The sequence below is a fragment of the Tympanuchus pallidicinctus genome, unplaced genomic scaffold (genome assembly GCF_026119805.1).
Source record: "Tympanuchus pallidicinctus isolate F22 unplaced genomic scaffold, pur_lepc_1.0 scaffold8, whole genome shotgun sequence".
In the NCBI taxonomy this organism is placed as follows: domain Eukaryota; kingdom Metazoa; phylum Chordata; class Aves; order Galliformes; family Phasianidae; genus Tympanuchus; species Tympanuchus pallidicinctus.
In genome coordinates, this window is record NW_026294802.1 from 3750767 (window position 1) to 3774909 (window position 24143).

Below are 24143 nucleotides of genomic sequence, written 5' to 3' on the forward strand. Positions count from 1 at the left end.
CTGACCACGCTTGTGGTTATTAAAGACATGTTGCTTTACACAAACATTGGCATTTGGCTACGTGACCGCTCCTACGTGTGTAATTACACTTCTGCCTCCCTCCGCTTTATGCCCCGAATTGTGTCAATAGCTGCTGTGTTTCACTCAGACCTAAAGGCACTTCAGAGGTTGAAGAAGCAACTCCAGCAGAGCACAAAACTAAGAACCTCAAATTTTATTGCAGCCCCCACCTCTGGTTGGCCACATAACCTTGAATGCGTCCCTTCTACCTTCTTCTTCTACTCTGGTTTCCCCACTGAGATTGTGAGAAGAATCTCTTCTGTAAAGTGCTTCGATCTACTGATGGAAAACTCCATCTAAGAGATCACCATAAGGATGAGTTATGCAAGATGGTACTGTTAATTTAGTACATTTATTAAACAGTCTAGGATTTTTTTTCCAGTAGAAAAGGTATTAGGGAAACTTAAGAGAGACTCCTACAGACAGCAGTTTTCTGCATTTGATATAATTGTGACCTATGATATTCGTGTAATGCAAGATGTGCTGAATTACAGACCAGACAGGTATTACACCCTTTGATGTACAGGAGTTCAGGGATGCCTACACTACGCGGCAAGTAAGCACTCCAAAGATGCTGAGCATAGGCAACTCAGCTGCCTATAATTATCTCAAGAAAAATTCCTCCTCTTCTTCCCTAATCCCAGTACCCTGATGACATGCTGCGTTTGCTCTGTGGACTAAACTTCAGAACCATGTAACATTTACAGCACATGGTCCTAAAAGCACATGAAAAATACACCTGGCTCTGGGATTTGGCACGAACTCAGCCCAGGTTCACTGAAAGGTTTGTGACCCTTTTGAGCACAGCTGGGACCAAGTTACAGTTTTGCACCATACTCTGTGGCTCAAACAAAGAGATCTGATTGCAGTCTGAAGCTTTGACCAAGATGCACTTGGAGAGTTATGAGTTTGTACTCTCAGTTATAAACTTGGTTCCAAACTCAGGGACTGCACTCAGCCTGAACGAGAGCAGATGGAGCATCTGCACTCACCAGGATTTCAGAAAGGACTGACCTGACTCTGGTGGCAGGGACCAGACAGCCAGCCTGACCACTACCAACATGAGACAGCCAGAAGCATGCCAGCAGTGCAGTTCAAACCATCAGTCCTGCTGTCTATGCTGGTCTGCAACTTGAAGCAGCCTTTTAGCTGACAGAATGGATTCCTTCTGGCTCAAAATGAACAGGCCAACACGCCTGAGGAGGACACCTCACACTCCTTCATGTTGTAGAACCTAATCGGAGCCAGTCCTAGACAGGAGCCCCCACCACACTGCTATGTGGATGTCTTCAGCACCCACTGCTTCACCTTTCAGCCCCGCTCAATCTGTCAGCATGGGCACAGCCCCCTGAAACTGGGGCTTGGCTGCACAGAAACCTGAGTGCAGGATACCAGCAGTACCCAGTTCCTCAGGCTACCTGTTCATGAGCACCCTCTGCTGGATATCACCAGGCTTTCTTCCATCCAGGCCAGCTTTGCTAGCACACTATCTTGACCAAATCAGCAAGAAACTGGGGGTTGGAGGTAGGGGCCTGCCCTGAGCATTCCCAGGAAGGCCCCTGTATACGGTCCCCCTGTATCCTGCTGCATTGCTCCCCATGAGGAGGGGAACCATATGGACTCTGATTCTGCCTACTTTCCTGCTGGGCCACATGAGGGCCTGCAGAGCCCACCTACCCACTGCAGTGCACATGGCGCACGATCATCATCTCAGATCTATGGTCAGAGAAGACAACGGCCACACTTGCCTCACATCAACCTGCAAGTGATTAGAAGCTCTTGGTCACCTCCAACTCCAGCCATATTTACAGAAAGCTCTTGATGCAGAGATGCTTGAGAACATGAGGCTCTAATTCAACATCCATCCCCAGGTATTCCAAAGGAAGGCACTACGCGTCCATGGGGCCAGCTTAACCAGCTGCAGATGGAAGGTTGTCCTGGAGCAGGAGGCCCAATACCTCCTGAAGCAGCTAGAATAATATCCATAAATCGTAAGACTTTTATCCATATAAATATCTAATCCTTTCTGAATTCTGCTAAATTCTTGGTCTCAATTATTTATGTGCTGCAAGAAAAAGTAAGTTTCACCTATGTCAGATGTTTTGTTTCAATTGGAAACCTTGTGCTACGTAAAAGTACACACAGGAATGCCTGGTTTACTTCTCTGTGCTTCTAGGTTTATATACTTCTGTCACGTTCCTTTTTATTACTCTTTACTCTAACTACAGATGCATAATCTTTTCAAGTCTCTCCACAGCGCTAAGCATTTTCATCACCTTTTTTTGCTAAGTATTTGTAGCAGAGTGACCGGAAACGAACACATATGATATTTTATTTTTAAGAGCAGAGGCCAGGCCAGCAGAGAATCACACATCTTCCACACAAAGGGAGCCAGCGGGTCCCCATGCGCAGCAGCTTTCTATAGTCACCTCGAGCGGCACCGCAAAATTCACAACTGCTGGAGCGGTCCTGCACTCCAGCGCCATGCCAGCCAACGTCAGCTGTGGTAACGCAGACGAAAAGGCATGAAAACCCATTCCCTGACAGAGAACAAAGTCTCCCACTCATTCCTTCAGAAAGTTAAAGGTACTCATTTCTGAGGGACTTGTGGGGTGGGCAGATACGTTCACGGCAGTTCTCCAAAGATAGCTCAGAAATAACCTGGGAGGATCCCAGATGAAGGCTGGGTGTCTTCTTACATCTGTCTGGTTTGGGAGATGGAGTGTAAACAGTGGCACATTAGCTTAGATTAATTACAGACTGCCGGTATTTTGCTTTCATGTAGCGAACTCCGGGAACATAACACCGCTGATAATTAAATAGCGCCTTCCATCAAAAGGCTCCCAACCACCCAGCAAACCGGCCAAGCTGTTACGGTAGGGCTGCTGGAGAGGGACACAGCAGTAGCTTAGAAGGACATGGGAACGCAGAGCACCAGCTCAGGAAACAAAACATTTCTACCAAAATGAAAGAAGGGAATTACTGTGCGTTTTACATCACGTTCTCCACAGCAAGACCTGGGAGGATTAACAGGAGTGCCAGGAGACCTCCAGCAGTCACACAGAGTTTTATATCCCCCCCAATAAGACCGTCTCTCTCATGGCACAACACCAAATTTTATTTTTTTACTCCTGCAGCACTGGTTCAGTACTTTTTATGAGGGGAAATATTAAATAAAATTAATCTCCTACTCAGCCTTCTGCAGCCATGGGATTTCTCTGTGGCTTTGCTACAGAGTATGAATGAAGTCCTAGTTTTATTTAGGAGACAACAGCTTTCATCTAAACATGGATGACAATACACAGAATAGGAGATGGCTGCAAATGAAAAAGAGCTTGCAGCAGCAGGATTAACCTTCTGCCTTATCACATTCCCTCCTTCCCCACATGCATGCTGCTCCTCAGCCTTTTGGGATTTTGTGCTGGGGTCACCATCACAGCCCACCAGTGCAGTGTAGACACTGGGAGATGGATGAAAAGACCTGCACCCTGTTTCCCATACGCATCCCAACAGGATTACCACCTCCCCTCTCCTAGCTCATTTCCTCTTCTGTCCCTGCTCTTCCCAGACCCCAAGGCAGCTTTTGACTTCTTCCCACTCCTCACCCCTTGCACTCAATATCTGCAAACTAAGGGGAAGCTCATGGCCACTCCTGCTGGCACAGATGAATGAATTGCTGCTTTAAAGCCAGACCGCTCCCAGAAACCGCAGCCCCAACTTGTCAGCTGTTCTCTCAAAGGCACCAAAGGGTGAGAGCCATGTAGAAGGCAAAGAGCTGCCAGGATCTATTCACTGCTCTATATTCACTTGTTTGCAATGGGCAGGAGGACTGGTGAGGAGCAGCAGGCCTAAGTTTATCCTCCCCACGGAGTCACCTGGTAGACCAAGACTCTGCAGTTCAGGAACACAAAATCTTTGACTTGCTGTTGTCTGGAGGATGTTTCTTGCCCAGAAGTCCCAGGCCATAAGGTATGGGGTAAGCACTAACACACCTGTCAAGAGGTATCCCGAGTGTTAGGAGGGGCAGGGAGAGGGGTTTGAGGGAGAAAGAAGGAATAGAGCAAGCTACATACAAAAACAGTGCTTACTTTTGAAGGGTTAATTACACATTATCATGGCTTAGTTAATGACCTGAGATGGACAGGTACCATCCACCTGGCATCTCCTCACCAAGTAAAGGTACCTTCTTGGCATGCAGCACACACAGGACTGCGTTCTGTGCAACTGCTAAGCAAAACCCATGAGCATCCAACTCTGCTGTACAGCAGATGGAGCACATGGCATGGTCGTGCCTTCTACCCACCTCGGCTGAAAAACCCTCTGCCCCCAGCCCTGCCATCCCTAGAACAGCATGGCAACCCAGCCACAGCAAAAGTGCCCACTTGAAGAAAAGCATTGGAAAAACAGACATACAAAGCTGTCAAACACCTACCAAAATATCTGCTAGGAATGTTCACTCACCTATCATCTTCCTAGGAATCACTAGGCAACCAAAAGAACAGGACAGACATAGAGTCTGTAACAAAAGCTGAAGTATTTCTATTTTCCTAACACTTTGCTGTTACAAAGAGGACAATCTACACCTGGCAGGCTCAGATGGTAATGACAATTATCTGCCCTCCCAGCTGCTTGCATTCTTAGTGCCAGGTGAAGCCCATGAAGAGAAGACAGACGTTGCTCCACCTTGTCAGCAGTCACAAAGACAGAGATCTCAGCCCTCATCCTCATATTTGAATCCTCCCAAATACACGTGAAGTATTTCATTGTGGTTGGTATGAAGTGCACGTCAGGTGGTTCAGGGATTGTGGGTCAGGCTGCTGGTATGTCCAGTACTCTACACAAGTAGAATGCGATGGCTTTTATCTGTAGTGTGGGCAGGTTTGCCTAGCACCATGAAACAGAAGGCAGGAGTTACTTCATTATCTCTGGACAAATGTTAGATCTTACTCTCAACAGTCTCCTTATCTCCTAGTTTAAAAAGACTGCCACAGATACAGGCATTCCTCTCACTCTAGAGAAGAAGAAGGAAAAACACATTCAGCAGCCAGAGATGTGACTGCTGTGTGCGAGACAGGTAGGCAGGAGCTGCTGGATTGCTCTGGGCAGACAATGAGGGCTTCACCACCTATTTGTCAGGGTGAGTTCCCATGGAGGCCCCAGGTCTGTGCTACCAGTGCAGCCTCACTGGGCCTGGTGAGATAGAAACCCAGGCTAGCTCAGGTGCTGCACCTCAACATTTCCATGCTCTGGAAATGTGAAAGGAAAACAAGCCTCAAATCGTGGCTAGAAGCTGCAAATCTAAACCCTCCCTGGACACTAAGTTGTATATGTTCATGCATTTCTTAGAGGCATACCCTTCTGTCCCAGTATATCCAAAAGCCCAAGGATTGCAGTTGTCAGTGCGTGCCAGAGCTGGAGTTCCCCCTGATATATTTAGAGCACTCAGAATTGCACCACCTCCTCTACTCAGTAAGCCATGATACTTGAACATGATATATTTTTTTATTTACTTTTTAAGGCATCCTATCCAAAGAAGCTCTTGGATCTTAAATCTGGATGCTGAACAAGAAACTGATGGTTCTCCAACGTTATTTTGTTGCCGCAGTTAGCTTGTTGTTTGTTTTTTTTTATTTTAGAGAGAAGGTTTAATGTCTCAATTTTCAAGGACAAGCTCCTGATCGAGACTAAAATTCTAGGTGAGACAACTGCCCAAATGCATCTGACCCTAGGCTGAAAATAAAAGCTGGCTTCCCACCTTAGTTTCCAAGTAAACTCCACCAAATGACGCAGTGCCCCATACTGCATTTCACAGACACTGCAGATATATTTAGTGTAGGATGCCCCTCCCAAAGCACAGCTTGGGGCATAACTGGCCAAGCCGAACCCAGACAGAAACATGGGAAAATGAACCCAGCAAACCATTCTCTGCACTGGTAGTGTGGCTTTTGTTTCTTTGCTTTGTTGAAACAAAACAAAACAAAACCACCACCAACGAAAACAAAAGAACTTCATGAGAAGAGTTTTATTTTCAGGTCAGGCAGCAAACCCAGGAACCATAATTAGGTTCTGGAAATTAGAGGTTTAATTTATTAGTGTTGTCAAATGCCCTTTGTGTTTCCCTCCAAGCCCAAGAAGGGAACATAGAGGACACGTGCTTCTTGGGTGTGTTGCAAGAGGAAAGGGAGGCAGCAGTACACAAGCATCAAAGAAGAATGAATATGCTGGGACTTCCCTTTCAGAGGTGTAAAGCCAAGGGGCCACTGGCAGTACTAGCAATATTTAGGTGCATAAAGAAGCACACTGGCTGCTTTGGCAATGAACAAAAGTGCCTGAGGAAGGTGGAATAATACATTATTGCAGATTAGAAATTAAACAAGAAATCAAGCCAAAACCTAACCACGAGGTTGCACAAACAGGAGAATCCAGACAATACCCTTATCCCACAGCTTTCCCTAACAAAGGTGAGTCTTCTGTAAGCCTTCGGGAACCTTTTGTGTTGAAAAAGAAACCTTCCGTTCAGAGCAAGGCTAAGCAGAGTGCGATTCATTAGGCAGCCCTCAGTGCAAAGCACAAAGCAATTTCCCTTATTGTTTTCCTCATCCCCAGATGGGAGGAGGTTGGATGGGGCCAGGGAAGGTTCATGGCCATGAAAAGACTTTAATGTCTGAATGGTACCACAAGCACAGAGACAAAAAGATTTCTCAGAGCTGCACTGCTTCATTCTCCTGCAGCAATTTAGGAGCTGAGTAGCTGCCTCTCAGATTTCCGAATCTTTCTTCCTTTTCCCCTTCCTTTTCCCCTTTTCCCCTTTCTTCCCCTTCCCCTCTCACTCTCTCAGCCTCCTTTCCACGGCCTTCCTTCAACCAGCAAACGCCTGCTTTTTGCTTTTTGCTCCCAGAACATCATCAGTGTCCCAGACCAGCCTACAAAGAAAGGAGACTATTATTTAAAGAGGTGCAGAAAGGAACTGGGATGTGATCTTAATCACTGACCCTGGGGTATCCTACAGCCCAGGACCACAATGTGCTGAGACATGAATAACTCTGCTCCTGCAGGGAAGGCTGGGCACTCTGGCCATACCTGACAACGATCCAAGAGTTAACCAGGTTTAGAAATCCTTTTGCACATCGGTGTCCTGTTTCACGGTCACACAACCACAGAGAGGAATAATAGCTTGCAGCATACAACTTGAGGAAACCTCTTTTTCTCCTCAGATTTTTGGAAAGCAGTACGATCTTTCTCTGATTTGAGATAAGCGATTGTTCATAAAAGCTCCTGCAAATATTTCCTGTCCTGTAGACTGTTTCTGTACACACTGCAGAAAATCTGATACCTGAACACACCAGGCTAACAGACATGGCTTCTTATCCCTGAGTGGATACAGTTCCTAGAAACAAATTTAGGATGCAAATATTCGAAGTGAAGATGTCAAAATGCAGGTCCCTCCAATACATTTGCTACTGGTAGTTATGAGCTTTTCTGTTATTAAAATCTCTTGCTAGAATATTCACAAAGAGCACGGAAGCACGGAAGGGTCTTCAGTCGCAGTCAAACGCCACTCTAAATACTGACTGAAATTAGAAGAAAAGTTAAAACATTCACCTGGCTCATCATCCTTCCCGTGATGTAATGTTTGTAACAGGCCCGCCAAGGCAATCCACAGGGGAAGCTGCCGTGAGAACCACTATTTTCCCCTTCAAGAACATGTCTCCTGCTCATTTAAACTAATTGATTTCACACACAGTTGTTTATGTGTGTGGCCTCCCTTGATTTCCTCAGCTCTCTTGGCTCCAAACAAAACAGCTTAGGGACGTAGATGGAGCCAGTTGCATTTTGGAAGAGTGGAGATAACAACTCAAAGCCAAACAGAAAAAGGCATTTCTTGCTTCAGAGACTTTCTCTGGATTACGCTTTGAGGCAACTTTACAAAAGCACGCTTCTGGGGAACACCGTAAAACTGCTTCAGAGACAGCGTGCAGAGCCTGGAAAACATTCCCCACCATGGTGGAAAGGGGAAAAAGTAACTTCTGAGCAGGAAGATAAATGGCAGCTTGCAGGATATCAATCAACAGACAACCAAGTATCTGTCTCACGTTTCCAAATGTCCTGATGTCACATGAGAGCTTGTAGCTACGCCAAAGGAGCATCGGAGTTCTGCTTTGTGCATGGATTCTGTATCAGGAAGCCATGCAGCGGACTACCAAACACTGGTTAGAAAGGAAAATTTATCTTGGGCAAGAAATCTAGATATTAATTTGAAAACACAACACAGAGTAAGGAAGATTAACTGCCCTCAGCCTCTCCAGACCAGCCATGTGGACGCGCCGCAGATTCAATCTGCAGTGAATTACAAGTCATCGCACACAAAGTATTGGAGTAGCCAGCCAGCAAAACCAGTGGAAATATACTTTTGTGGATCTGGTCAGAGAATGGAATCTCTGTTCCCCAAGAAGGTCTGGGATTTCAGCATTTGCCTTCATCCCAAGGAAGGATGAAAGGTCAAAATATTATACTATTTCATGTCATGAACAATTCCAAATGTTTTTGATTTGAAAATGTGGAGGAAAAAAAACCAAGGTATTATTGATAGAAACAAAACACTCAACACAAAACACTGATGCAAAACAAGAGATTTCAGTATGTTGATCTGAAACTTAAACTCCTGTTTCAGGTTTCAACTTCAAATGACACTGAGTGGCAACTGGAAACAGAAATCATTGGGTTTTGAAACATCACTATGAAAAAACATGTTTTCCTTCTGAAAATTTCATCGTAGACCGAAGCATGTCTTCTAGTCAAAACCTATTATTTTACCAGCTCCATGTTTGTTCCTGTTGCCTGCTTGAGGAGAGAGCATGTGCTTCAAGGATATGGATGTCCCCAGTGTCAGTATGCCCACCGGGATACACAAGGAACCAGGTGTGGTTGGCCTCTGTGAGGAACTAGTATGCCATCGTCTACACTTACACATTAGACTCTGCCATATCCTACTCTGATACATTATAGAGCAATTACTGATTTCAACTTCAACGAAAGGGTCTGTAGTGTCAGATAAGCTGTGGACAAACAGAACCCCACTTTTACGCACAGATGATGGGGAAGATCTGGAGACAGAACTAAATGCCTCACAGAGCAGCACTTCTTATTTAGCACACTTGATTACAGAACTCTTTCCCATGGTCTGCTTTGCAAAATCTTGGAAAGGACAAGGCAAATGGGATTCTGGAAACATTATATCACCTCTTAACACTTGTTACTTATTTAATATTGATTCTTTACAGAAAGAAAATAACAACAACAACAACAAGTTCTGAACTGAAAATCTAGGAATCCTCAGCATTTCTGAAGATGTCTTTAAGCAAACGTAAAACCAACAGCAACCTCTGCCCTGTGCAGAAATAACCAGTGTTTTCTGAAGAACTGGGGACAACGAGAGAAAGCAGTATAGCACAAACACAGGGTTGTGAAGTTCAACCAAAAAGGCACCTACGCCACTAATGTCTGGTTTTCCTGACAAATGGGACGAGGAGCATGAGAATGCAAGTCTGCACTGCATTAACAACACACAGCGAGTCGATCTATGGCACAGGACCTCAAGTTATAAGTCAGCAAGTTGGTCTGAAAGAACAGTAGTACGTGCTGAGGTGCACTGAGAGAAAGCACTACCAAGGAAAAGAGTGGTAGGATGAAGTGATACATTTAACACTCTTGACACCGAAAGTCAAAGGCTCCTGCCCACTTGGGCAGAGGAGATGAGGGGATAAGCAAAACTCAGTGGGAAAGAGATTTCAATGACAACAGCGCTCAGCAGGGCAGCGACATTTGTTTGAGATCCAAATGGGGACTGAATTTTGTGAAAGTGACTACACAGCTTTCAACACCAGACCAAGCCTGCTCTGCTGACAGACCTTCTGGGTGACAGTGCAGGACTTGGGAACAGGTATTGCTTGGGGGGCTCTTTCAGTCCCACAGGGGATCCTCCTCCTAGGCCTCCCTCACCCCTGCGCACGTCCTCTTGCACAAAGGTTTGATGGATAATCCAAAGAGGGATTGGGACTCAGTGAAATCGACAGTTCTTTTACCAGGAGGAAAAATGGGTGAGAGGAAAAGCACTTCATCTCTCCACACCGCGATGGTGAGCGGTACTCAGCCACCTTCCATCTGCTCAGTTTGGAGGTGATTGCATGAAGTGTGAGGTTCACCCGCACCAACTCGGATTTCACACAGGTTCACAGAAAGTGGCAAGACTGACAGAGCCTTATCTCTAATGTATTTAAAATACACCTCCTAATTTGGCTTTGACCATAAGCTAGTCAGGTTTCATTAAAAAAAAAAAAAACAAAACTCTCTCTGTCTAAACATTACCACTTTTCCTATTGCTTGCAGCTTGGTTTTATGCTTGACTTCTAGCATCATCATAAGGCCTGGTCCAGACTACTATCAAGTTTACCCCACAAAACTTTGTTTGTGGAGTAAAAACAAAAACAAAAAAAAACCAAACCAAACATATGCCTCAGTTAACACCATTGTACTGCCATGGATCCCAGCAGGAGCTGCTGCTGCTCCCATTCATGTTCCTGGAAGGTGTCACGAACAGGCAGGTAGCGCCAGTGCTGCTCTGCCATGGATGGGATTTATCAAGAGCAGTTGAGTGCAGACAGAGGCTGATGGGAATCAACCATTCCCTGTAGGTAAGTCTGACTTAATGGCACAATTTTCTTTGAAAACATGTAAGTTTTAGATGCCTAGTGAACAAAAAATGTGGTTGTTATGTGCAGTAGGTTCTTATGCTTTTGAGTGCCACTGTATTCATGCAGACTGGTCGATCAACTAAGTGAGTTGTGCAGAAAACAACTGGCTCTCGAACCTTTCAGGATTGCACAGGCCCCTAGGAAAGCAGCAGAGATGCTGAAAGAGCCTGAGCAGACACAATAAAAAATGCACATAAACAGCGCTGCGCTCACCGAGCTCACCCAGCTGAAAACTTTCTCACCATTAATAAAAAATTATTAGAAGTTCATTTTGTCCTTTGGCAAAACTCCCAAACAGCTTGTTAAGAATAGATGGAAATGGGGAATAGTTATAAAAACAGAGGAGAAACTGTGACAGGGAATTGGTTGTAATTCACACGAGCGCTAACTCGGCTCTACCTGCGTGGTGGGCCACGAAGCTCTGCAGGTGGAACAACAGCTGCAGTCGCACACAGGGCAGCAGATGTCAGTGGGAAATCTGGTTTGTGCATGTTCTGTGCTGGAGCAAGAAGTGACATCCTGGTTCAAAACCAGAGGTCTCTCCTACAGCATGCAGGGTAGTGGGGCTACCTCATGAATATCTGCATCCCCTCAGTGCAGGGCTGTAAAATTCCAGTTGTTTTTTTCTAGTACACGTGGCTGAGCAGAATCAACAGTGATGACAGCCACAGGGTACACAAAGCATCCCAGCTGTGACACAGAAATGATAAGGGCAACATATTTACTAAACAAAACCCAGCATTCTGCCACATCCAATATTTATGGTAATCACAGCAAGTCTGTACCGCAGAACATAATCGGGCAATCTCTAAACTGCTCTATCTGTAAAAAAAGGAGAAAAGGAACTTCATTTTCTTCTGCACGGTATCAGTTTTTTATGACTGCAGCCAACTCTGAAGTACTTAGGAACACTCCAGAGACTAATGAACCTGACAGCCACAAAATGATACTTTCTGAAAAATGTCCTATTAATGGCGTACTCGGGCTCACACGTTTTTCTCGTCATTCTTTGATGTGTAACAAAGCTCAGAAAGGTTTTAGCAGCTAAGCAAGGAGACGCTCGGTTTATTTGCTTTACAACTGACTTGTACGTAACAGAGGTGCTACAGTTCTCCAGGACTCTGTGGAACAATGACACTGAAACAGCCAAGAGAACAACTGGAAGATAAATTTAGGGAGAACTCTGAAGTATCAGTATTGGGATGACTGTTGTTAACCCTTTGCCCTTAATGATGTTTAAAAAAATTGCCTAAACACATGCTCTATCCAACAACTTCACAGTCTCCTTCATCTCTAAAGCTTAGAAAAAGTACACTCTGTTCTTCCCAAATCCTTCAAAATAAAACGACAACTTAAGCTTTATATATAAAAAAAACTTTACATATAAACTTGATATAGAAATATATCTCTATCTATCTATCTATAAAAGATACAATGCTACTCTCCTTTTCCTAAGAGAAAAGCTATCAAACCCTTCAAGCTTTTTTATGACCTAATGAAAAACAAAAATTACATCCAAAAACCCTTTTTTCGAGCCCATGCATGCAACAGTGCCACAAATTCTCTGAGCACTCAAGCCCACTCAAGCAAGATTTACCCTATTGGAGCATCCCTGCTAGAGACCTACAGAATGTATTATTTTATCTGATTTCATTTTTCCTAATGCCATTCCAGCTCCTGAGACAGTCTTTCAAAACTGAGTCGTCATTTTGAGTAATCAATTCCAGACTGTTTAAGCCAGCCCAAGTGTCAGAATGAGCCGAACCCTGGAAAAAAAAAAAAAAAAATCAAGACCTTTGACAGCACTTCAAGCTGGACGCCCCAAATCACCAGTCACTGCTGAAAACCTTGGCCTTCGATCCCCTTCCTCAGAATACAAGGGCATTAAACAGAAGGCCACCGGCTTAGCTCAAAGAGTGACAGAGGAGGCCAGGATTCAAACCATCTCTCTCATGTGGTAGACCACAGCATTAACTACACGACAACCAGGCATGCCCAGAAAAGCAGAGATCAATTAAGGGTCTTTTGCAGGGATATGCAGGACACTACTGGTCTGATCCTGCCGTTTTTATGAAGATGAATAAGGCTGCCAGGTTGGGCCATATTTACTGTACCAGATTCTGAAACTCTACAGAAAGTTAATTCTGCCCAACCCAACAGAAATAGGAGTGCTTCCTCTCCTTGGCTTTGCCCTCTCGCCAGCTATTTAGAAGCCGAGGAACACATCGGTAAGCTCCCAAACAAACTGGGACCAGCGCCAGCCCAGGGAAGCTCAGTTCCAGACAAAGCAAGTAAGGAAGACACATCCATCAGGAAGGACCTACAGAGCAACACCGAGTCCAGCAGGGCTGCAAGAGGCACAGACCCTTCAGAGACAGCCATGGAGCTCTTCAGCGTGTTGGGAATCCCTCTGGGATTGATCACAGCCAGAATGAAAACAGCTGTAGGCTGTAAGGGGACAAAGGAAGATGTCCCAAAGCCCACTGCAACATACATAGCAAGAAAGAACATCTGGAGATGACAGAGACCCTCCAGCCTGAGAGCTCTGAGGTCCCTTTTTTGCACAGTCAGGCTTAAAAATAAAGCCAGAAGCAGGGAGGATGAGCTGCCCAGGACCTAGAAAGAACCAGTGCCTGCTGGAGAGAAGTACTGAGCAGCAAACCACGGGCCCGAAGCCGCCAGGAAACACTGCAGCAAGAGCCAGACCCGCAGCTCAGCCACAAGAGAGCAGGTTGGCTTTGGAGGGATGAAGCCAGCCAGGGAGTTAAATATAGACAGGTAAACAGAGCAAGGGGAAGAGACAGGGTTCACACAGCTCCTGCCGCCTGCCTGGGGAGGGCACCCCAATAAATGTGCAGGGTGCAACCACAGGCAGAGGTGCCTCCATGTAGGCCACAGCAGAGCTGTGTCCCCCAGGGAGGTGTGCGTGGGCTGCAGTCCCATCAGCCGAGCTCTGATAGATGTGAGGCTGAGCGCAGTCAGAAGGTACCAGAGAAAATGCAAGGAGGCCACAGAGATGGTGTGGTGCCAGAGCCCTGCTGAGCAACCATGCTGAGGGAAAAGGGCTTGAAGGAAGAGGTTTGGTGATTGCTTGTGACACTTAATGAAAGAAGAAGGAGTTAAAGTCTTGCAAACTCAGCCAAATTTTAACTTGAGTCTTCCCGGCCCAGAGGACTCGAGGGGATACACAGCACTGCCTTCCTCCAGCTGTCTGCAGCCTCACTGCAAGTCATCAAACTCCACGGCGTGTTTCACAGCGTCCAAGGACAAGTGAAGGATCCCCACAGACGGGCAGGCTACAGCGTACAGCGGTCTCGGCTTGCAAAGCGCTTCTGTGAAGAAAGGCTGCGTAATTACAAGGGACGTGAGAGCATCCCTACTTTGCAAGACAGCTGCACTGAGAAGCGGCAATCTGCTTTCAATGACCCTGCTGCTCTGCCTCCCTCACAGCAGAGAAAGATTTGTGTAAGCTTTGTCAATCCGCACACCAAGGCTCGAAGGGGCATGGATCGCATGGCCCGGTCCTGCCATGATTCTGTACGTATGTTTCCATCCAGCTATCTCTGCAGCCAGCTCCACCACTCATGAAATAAAGCACGCCTTCCAAACAGATACTCAGTTTTTATTTGAGGACTTTAAGAGCTAACGTTTCCTTTGGCTGTTTGTTCCGATGGCTCATCACCTGGCTGTCAAACATGTTGCCTAGTGCTAATGTGAATGCACATAGCCAAAACATCCGTCCACACACTGCTGTGCACAGCTCTCTCCCTGAATCAAAAAGCTGTTCGAGTACCAGCTAATTCCTAGCCCTGAATGCACTCAGGTATCACACCAACCCACCTCCCAGTTTTCTCTCTGAAACGCTGCTTAGGTCCACATTCCTTAAATCTCCCATTAGAAGGGATTGTTTCCAGACCAGGAACAACTCCCGTGACTCCCCTCTGCACCACCTTCAATGTTAATGAAGTTGTATCCCTCTTCCAGCAAGCCAACATCCCTTCCTCTGTAAAAAAAGTGGAAGTACATCACTTACACGGACTGGGCAATCGTACGTGACAACATGCCTTGGCTATCCATGTCCTGATTTAAGAACTACTGTGCCTAAAAGTCTTTCTGAAACACTTCTTGTGTGTGCGTCCAATTCATTTTCAAATGATGAAATGGTTTTCACCAGGACTGTGATCAGCCATTAGGAAAAAAGTTTTTCTCAACAGAAACAATTTATATTCATTCAGCTGAGCAATAGTGCAGTTTTCAGAAAAGACTGGTTTCCCTGCAAGCCTCAAAACCCAAGCCCGACAACTTCGAAAGAAAAGACTTAAGATCTAAAGCAGTCCAGGAACACAGAGGCCTACTGGACTAGAAAAAGAACACTGAAGGTGATCCCACTGATCTATTTGGGTTTCTAAATTTCACAATGTTTGATTGCCTGCTAAGCGCCCAAACTCCTGGAAACTTCAGTATACACAAATGTGAATTTTTCTTTAAAAAGCTGTTTTTTGGTCTTTGAAGAAAAAGTCTTGAAAAGACTTTTCAATGACTTACCACCTAAAACAAAGTCAGAAAATAAAACTTTTTAGACTCGGCACTTCCAAGACTTCAATTTTTTCAGCAAATCTCATGAATTTTTGCAGATTTGAAGGGAAGGGACTGGGAGAGAAGACCCTCAGTGGTGGAAGCCAGCAGCAACAATTTCAGCTTCAGCATGCCCTGAAAGGAGGCCAGTAACACACAAGGACATTTTAGCTTTGCATACAATAGAGACTGGGCAAAGGACACAGCTGCCAAGAGGAGAGGTGAACCAATCCCCAAGTCACCGAATGAGCTGTGGAGAAACTCACTTCCAAAAGGAAGGAATCCCTTGCTGACGCTCCTAGACAAGGAGTATGAGTGAGCGATGCAGCCTGAGAGCTCAGGAAATCCATGGCTGGGCTGTGGCCAGCTCTCCTGTCCAACTCTGCCTCCTACCCTCAGCTGGCAAGCAAACCTTTTGCTTTTCCCCTCATATACTTGGCTGATTTCACGAAAGAAGGAGGAAAAAAAAAAAAAAAAAAAGTGCTTGGGCTAGCTTTGCTGCCACACATGGTAGCTTATTCCACGTTTTGGATGCGTGAAGAGAACTCCATCTGAACTACTTCAGCACCCAAGTTTGTACAAATCCATGTGTCCATGGATGGGACACTGGTTTAAGAGGACTTTGTCCCTCCTGTGACCTTTGAGAAAGACCTCAGCAGGAAAGAACATTCAGCGTGTAGCAGTCAGGAGAGGAGATACTGGGGCAAAAGACAGCCCCTGTGCACCACTGAAGTGTGGCAGGGCACACTGTCAGAAACATGCACTTGAAGATGGATGTACACCAGTTACTGGCTACAAAGAAAATGAAGCAAGAACATAAATACTGCTCCATGTGCGAGCAAGAGCACTGTTCTGTCACAGAAAGGAGACAAACGTGAGTAGGTGGGTGCAGACAGAAGAGCAAGGGTGATGGTGAACACTGCTGGAGAGCATTAGGAGGCAGGAAAAGGTTGCAGAGGGAACATGACAAGCATGCTCAACTGGTGGCAGAAGAAAAACGTGAAGAACATGGGGCAGCAAAGCGCGTCACAGCACACAAGGATATATTGGGGGAAGTTCTTTTGCCTGTACCATTATGAGAGAAGTACTGAACTACGACTCTCAGGAAAAGCAAGTTTCGTAGAACAGCGTGCTTGTTATGGGCACTATATACATGCTATGCTGGCACCCTGGTGCCATGACACCAGAAGCCCCATCGCTACTGGAGCGTGTTTCCAGGGCAAGAACACGACCTCCTGCGCTGCTGCCCGGGTCGAGGCCCGCTGCCGTATTGAGAGCACGAGGGCCAGAACGGCAGCGTGTGCACGGGGCTCGCAGGAGGGCACGGGACCTCGTCGAGGAGGAACACCCCTTCTCCTCTGGGAGTACCGCCCGCCTTACCGGGGTACACCTGCTTTGCCAGTCCCGCCCGTCGCATCACTGAGAAGCGGCCGGCCGGGCCGGCCTGGCTCTCTCCCATCGCCGCGGCCCCCGGCCCTTTCCCCCGACCCTCAGAGCCCGGGCCGAGGGGCGCCGAAGGTCCCCGCCCGACCGCAGCCCGCGCCCCGCTCGGCACCCCCCGATGGACCCTTCCCCGCCGCCGGAGCAGCGCGGAGCGGCGTCCGTCCGAGGGTCGGGAAGCGTGCGGGGCTGCCGAGGACGGGCGGCGAGAGGCGCTGCCGCGCTCGAGGCTGCCGGAGCGCGGCGACCCCCGGCGCCGCCTCTCGCCGTGGACGGGACGGGAGCGGCCCGCGGAGCCGCGCCGCCCGGCAGCGGGACGCCTCCCTCCCCGCCCTCCTTCTCCTCCTCCTCCTCCTCCCTGCCCCGCCGCCGGCCGGGGCCGCCTCCTACCTGCATCTCCACGGCGCCGTGTCCCCGGGCGGCGGCGGCAGGTGAGCGGGTGCCCGCGGCGGGCACGGGGCCCCGCGCCCCCCGCCGCGTCGGCCGGAGACCGCTTGGGGACGCACCTGCCCCGGGACCGCGGCCCCCGCGCCGCGCTGAGCCCCCGCCGGCAGCGAGAGGGGAGCGGGGGGCGGCTCCCGGCGCTGCCCTCCCCGGCGGCGCTGGGCTGCGAGATCGGCGGCTCCGAAGGCGACTCCCGGCCGAAGTTGGCGGCGGCGAGTGCCGGGCCCGGGAGGTGCCGGCGGATCCCGGGGGCTCCGGCCGCCTCCGCCCCGCCTCCCCCCGCCCCGCGCCCGCCCCCTGCGCCCGCCCCGCCGCGGGCACCGCCGCCGCCGCCGGCGGGAAGGGGACGGGCGGCGGGTTGGGGCCGGACCCGGGGCGCCGCCGGCGGGGAGCTCCGCGCCGCTGGCCCGGAGTGGTGGAGTGGGACGAGGAGACTCCCCAGAGGCACCGAGCCGCCCGCGGGTCGCTGCGGTCGCAGCTTTTGCCGTGGGGCGCGGACGGCCGCCCCCCCCTCACCTACCGGGTGCCGGGGCAGTGTGAAGCTGTCGGGGGGGCTGGTTCCCAGCGGGCAAAGCCACCCCGTGCCCACATCGCTGGCATCACGTCGAGGGACTTTCCCCTGCCTCTGCGCCCATTACACTCGACAGATTCACTGCCAGATTCTGTCTTGCCCTGATGGGAGCAAGGGGTGGCCAAGGGGCATGTGCGGGATCACCGTGTCTTGACATGGGAATCGCTGAGTGTGGTGCTCAGCCCTTGGCGTGGCTGGGAAGTGAGCATATACACAGAGTTATTTGTCTGGCCTCCAAGCTGGGTGGCAGCCCAATGGCTGCACAAAGCCAGGATTTACACTTGTTGCACTGGGATCCCTATCTCAGGGCCCCATGATGTCTGCAATCCAAAGTCTCTGTGCAGTGGGAGCTCCAGAGCATGGCACGAAGTACACAGAGCAGCTAAGCCAGACCCATGCCTCTCACATCAACGTGCAGGTGGGCATCAGGATGGAGTCATACTGGGGAGGTACCTGGTCCAGGCTGGGATCGTGCTGCTCCAGCCTCGTATCCATGCACAAGCATCTGTTTGCAAACAACCCCAAGGATCTGTGTGTGTTCCCAGTGGGAACGCCCACATGAGCTTTTGGAGAAGAGCAGGTGAGGGCTGGGGCGCAGGATGCAGTGCCACTGATTGCAGGCTCTCCATGTCTTAGTTTACAACTAGCCATTCCCATTACAGCAGTCATTAGAGATACTTTCTTTTAATGTGAGCAGGGGGGTAGAAGAGGTGCAGCTGGAGGTAAACAGTAACCTGGTGCTTGTGGCAGGAAATAAGGACCCATTGTCTCCAGTGGTACGTAACCAGGAAGATAATAGCTGGGACAGCAAATGCCAACTAATTAGAGGGGAAATGCTGTCCTGAAATTGCAGCTGGCTGCAGGAAATGTTGGGTACCAACTTTTATCCATCCAAAGGTGGAGCTGCTTTATGGTGCTCCTCTGTCAGAGTTCCAGCTTTGCATGTTTGGGCTTCAGAGTGCAGATGTGGCTCTCTGGGGAGCCACTGAACTGTGAGGTCCCCCTTGGGGCAACTATAGGTGTGAGGAGGAGCAACCTGGGGCATGGTGGCAGGTGGCTTGCTCTGTCGAGTGACATGCATTTCCACTGTTGTGTGACAAGGGGCAGCTGGCCACAGTGGGTCAGAAGGCTTGGGGTCCTCATCGCTGCCTCTGATACTGTGCCACTGGAGTGCTGGGACTGATCCATGTCCTATGATATCTCAGGGCTAGAGGTGATAGGAGGGGACAGCAGAACCACTGCAGAGCCAGCAGCAGGGACAGAGAGATGGAACTGAGTACACATGCTGCTTAAAAGCTTACTCAGAAAGATCTTGGATTATTGAATGCCCGTGCTGGTTTTGGTGTAACCCATGAGGAAGAATGGACTTCCATAGATGAGTTGGTCTCAGGTCCTTGTGGGGTTGGGTGAAGAGAGCAGACTACCTGTGGCTTTACATTGTCTTCTCCGCCAAAATAATCTGTAACGATTTTCTTTCTAGGAGAGTGGTTGGTTGCCTTCTTTTCATCTAATTTCCCCCCAAGTGTGCTTCATCCAGAACACCAACCCACTGCAGGTCATCATGGGAAGATGGAAGTGGCATGTGAATGTGGCCAGGGCTGCTCCTCACTGGGCACCAGGGGCAACAACTGCCAGCAGGAGGGACTCCTATGTAGCATCAGTTGTCATCCAGATGTTCTTTGCAAGATGTCATGATGTGATTAAGACTCACTGATTTAATAATGAGTTGGTCCACAACTGGAACTGGTTGTGGTTTGAACTTTACAGTCAGAGACTCAGCTGTGACTAATGTTGGTGGGAGACATGTCACGGCACACCAAGGATGCTGCTACATCTGATCAATTGCAAAAAATTGTTTAATGCAGCTCCCTGAGAGCACAAGCACTTCTATGGCTCCAGTCATCTTCATGCTGCTCCTTTTTTTTTACCATAATAGTGGTGCTGTCAGGCCCTCTTCAGAAGCAGGAGACCTTATCATCAGAAAGTAATATGGCTCTGACTTTTCATAACGTAGATGTTGTCCCAGTCTAGTTTTTGTTGTGCTCATAAGCTCTTATCCCTTTGGGTGTTGCTTCTGGCCTTAAGTTGTACCAGGGGATGTTCAGGTTGGATGTTAGGAAAAACTTACCCTGATGAGTGGTGATGCATTGGAAAAGGCTGCCCAGGGTGGCAGTGGAGTCACTGTTCCTGGACGTGTTCAAAAGCCATGTGGCTGTGGCACTGAGAAACATGGTTAGTGAGCATAGTGGGGATGGACTGGCAGTTGGACTGGATGAGATAAGAGGTCCTTTCCAGCCTTAATGATTCTTTGACTCTGTCCCCATTGCCTCTGCACAATAAATTTCCCCGTAGTCCTCTCTGCATGCAGTGGAGTCCAACCCCATGCCCATTCCGTGTCACCTTTCAAAGGGTTTCTGCTACTCCTTCCTCCAGAACAGATGCTTTTTGTCCTTTGATTAGCTCCACACTCCTGTGGTGGTTTTAGTGGCAGTGACAGGAGCAAGCTAAAAGGGGGTGAATTTGAAGGAACCGAACAAATTTCCAGCAGTGAGACTTTCATGAGTCAAGGTGCAATTCATGGAACATACATCTGGAAATGGAAAAAAATACATATATCTCCATCTTCTGCCAAAGGAGGGTTCATTCCAGACAGGTTACCTTATCTGACCTGCCTTGCAGGTGTGAAAACCTTCATTGACCCACCCCATGTTCTCTACCTGCCCCTGCAAACTCGAAAGGAAACCACCACCTTATTCCCAGCCACTGCTTTCGTGGGAAGCAGCCAGTTTCCTTGAGGCGTAAAGCTCACGACCTGAGAATTTGTGGCACTCCACAAAAGGAAATATAGACTAAACTTCTGAAACATTTTCTCACGTTGACGTCTTTCAAGCTGTGGAATTGTCTCCCACAGGGACACGTGGATGCTCTACTCCTTGAGTCAGTGAGACAGGATGGGACAGAGCACAGGGGTACACGTAGTTGGGAACCATACTGCCCCATCCCTGGGAGAGACAATGCGGGGGGAGAGAGGAAATAAATTAGATGACTTGAATCATTTCCAGCTCTAATTGCTATGATTGTGCAGTAGTTTTCCCAGACCCAAGTATAACATTAACCATCAGAGCACAATTTCACCCATGGTCATTTAAACCAGGATTCATCTGGTCTGACATCACCTAGTCAAATCCATACTGGACTCACGGACACCCTGCACTGACCAGAGGTGGGAGCCAAGTAGGGAGTCCACAGCATGGACAGAAGCTGCTGCCAGCAGAGATGGGTGCCCCAAGCACGCTCTTCCCCTGCACTGGCACAGAGGGTAATGCAGCAACTGCACAATGTGTGTTTGCTTTTCCTTACCTTGGTGATGCACTCAAAGTATCCCTGAAAGTAATTCCTGCATCTGGTGGTGCTGCTGGTGGCTGCACTTCTCTGAGGTCAAACAGAAACAGCCAGTAATGCTCATTGCCAACCTCGTGCGGTGGCCTGCGGCTCCTGCACAGGCACTGCTGCACTGCTATTGGGTCAGTTTACCTTCTGTCCTCTGTCCAGTTTACCCCTCCTCTGGGAAGCACAGCTGTGCTGGGCCTATCAGGCACCCGTAGCAGGACTGAGAGTCTGGAGCTGCATTTCTGGATGCTGAGTTCCACGGGCTGAAGGGCAGGGCAAGGGCTCCTGGGCTTCTCCTATGGCAACCCTCTTCCTTTCAGCTCCTTTCTCTTCTTCCTCTCGTCCCTGTATGAAGGGCTGAGCTGAGCCATTTATTAGGTCTAAAATACGTAGAAATCAAATAGTGATACCCTCTCTGTGAGCCACAGGGATTTGAAGGACAGTCATACCCAGGTGGACCTGGTGGCTGCAGTGTGTGAAGCCGTGACTTGCTGCCACCACGTAACCCAGCAGCTAGACCATGCAGAGTTCATGCCGCCTCGATCAGTGCTTTAATCATTACACCGACACTCCCAGCAGCAGGCTCCAGGGGCTCAGTGAGTTAAAGTGTAACTGCCCTCCTCAGTGGCCCCCAGCCAGTAGCTCCTGCCAGCAGGAGCGGCCTTCCGCATGAGTCCCATCAGCTCCCTGTGCTGCTTGGCACCAGGGGAAGGTCCTTGTGGTACCTCGAGGGGTGACCAGGACCATGTCAGGTTTCACCCCATCCCTCCCTCCCGTTGGCCAGGTGGATGCTGTCCCCAAGCCAGGAAGATGGGAGATGTCCCTAGCCTAGCAGTCCCGGGGCTACGTGGTTAGCGGGGGCTCAGGCCCCCGGCCATAGTCAGACGGTGAGGTAATCTGCCCCAGTCCCGCTCCTCTCACACCAAGGCCCTCAGTCTCTTCTGCTTGGCTTAGACCCCAAGGTGAAGAGTTGTACATCCTCTCCAAAATTTTTATCGGCATGAGTTATGACAACTCTGGATATTCTCGTTGTCTGTTGAAATGGCTGATCCCTTCCTCAAGCCTTACTTAATTCTTGGCCTCAGCTGCTTCCTGTGGTAACGAGCTCCGTAGCATAATTAAATACGGTCTGTGGTATCAACTGCACCACTGTCTTCAGCAGGGGCAGCAGTGTTTGCCTCCCTGCTGGGTCCTGCATCAAGATCGGTGATGTGATGCTGAAGTCCTATAAATCCAGTGAGATGTCCCATGAGGCTCTGCCAGAGGCAAATGGGACCCCACAGCTCCTGTTTGTTGTCATGCACCCCTCTGGCACAGCAGCAGCCCCCTCCGTTCACAATTTCTTTGTCCCCTCATTTAAACTTTCTTCAATAATTTCTACCTCTGAAAGCAAGGTAGGCTTCTCTCCTTTAGCAGGAACAAGAAAGTGGACTGGTCTCCTGATAACCACTGCGATTAACGCTGCAGAATAACCGCAGATTGAGAAGGAAGCACACTGCCCGTGCATTGTGTCTGTTCCCATGTACCATGCCGAGCAAGTGGGTTCACACCAATGGGGAGAGGCTGAGACTGGGGCTAATGGAGGCAACCCCTCTACCTGCCTGGCTCTAGGACACATCTCACAGCCCATGGTGGTTGTTTTCAACCCCATCTTTGCGTTCACTGCCCTGACACTGCAGGGACATTTCCTTTCCATAGGGATCTCCCACCTGCGTGCTGGAAATGACTGGAAGATCAGTGGGTACCCTTGTCTTCCCCAGCTGCTCCCTTGCTTCTCCATGTTGCCACTGGCACGGGGTGATGCAAGCTGGCTTCTGGGGCGGGTGACAAGCTGCTGGTGGGGCAGGTGACAGGGAATGTGCTGACAACACCAAGCTGGGAGGGTGCGACTGGTGCCACCGAGGTGCTTGGGAAGCGGGCAGAGCCTGGACAGGGAAGGTGGCATAGCACAGAGGGACACCCTGCGTGCCTGCTGGGTGCACAACTGCTGTGGGCAGAGCTCATACAGCCCTGGGATGAGCACTGAATAGAGACAGAGAAATCGCAGTGTGCTTCCTGCCTCAGGGAAGTGGTGGAGTCACTGTCCCTGGAGGTGGTCAAGAAAAGGATAGATACGACACTGAGGGACATGAGTTAGTGGGCATGGTGATGATGGGTCAGCAGGACTGGATGGTCTTAGAGGTCTTTTCCAACCTTTGTGATTACGTGATATTATTCTGTGATTTACTTTAGGGTCCCACAAAGCACAGAGATGAACTACAGAGCTTAAGCCAGGTTTGGGATGGCCTCCACGGCTTTGCTGCTCACAAACCAAATGACAATAAAACCTTCGTGTGAAAGCTATTATGTTTTGTTGGCTGCAAAGCATCCTTTGATGACAAATCTCTTTGGTTAGTAGTCTCACCTTCACAGTGTAAGCCCAGAGGGAATATAAATACAGTTCTTAGACATTGTGGCTTTTAAACAAACATATTTAGCATCGGTAATATATGGGCTTACACAAATACCAGAATTAAAGCACATAAAATAGGCAGAGAAGGAAATTATAATAACTGAAGCACCAGCACAGCCACAAGATAAGAAAGGGGAAGATACCACGTGGCAGATAATGGTTCTTTTCAGACACTCAGATGTTGTGTTGAACATGGTCTAAGAGCTGAGGCACCAGACAAAGAGCTGCATGCAAATACTGCTGTTCATTTGGCACATTTCAAGGGATCAATTAGGAGAAGGTACCCGTGCGTGTGTTTATGCACATAAGGAGCTAAAGGCATATAAGCCAATAAGTTTTAGTTCAGATTGCAGCCACATATGCTTGTGAAGGTAAAATCAAGGACAGAGTTGCCCTGTTTGGCTTAAGTTATATTGCTTTTGTGCTCTATATTCTCTCTAGTCAACTTCCTTAAGAAATC

The 24143-nt window shown here is 48.7% G+C and overlaps 1 protein-coding gene across 1 annotated transcript in view; it reads left to right on the top strand.

Annotated features, from left to right (window-relative positions):
* Positions 1 to 1818: 1818 nt before the first annotated feature.
* Positions 1819 to 24143, top strand: part of NINJ2 (ninjurin 2) — a 508566-nt gene continuing 486241 nt past the window's right edge. The window contains exon 1 of the mRNA XM_052667588.1: positions 1819 to 1825. The gene's annotated coding sequence lies outside the window, so the exon portion shown is untranslated. The remainder of the gene's footprint in view (positions 1826 to 24143) is intronic.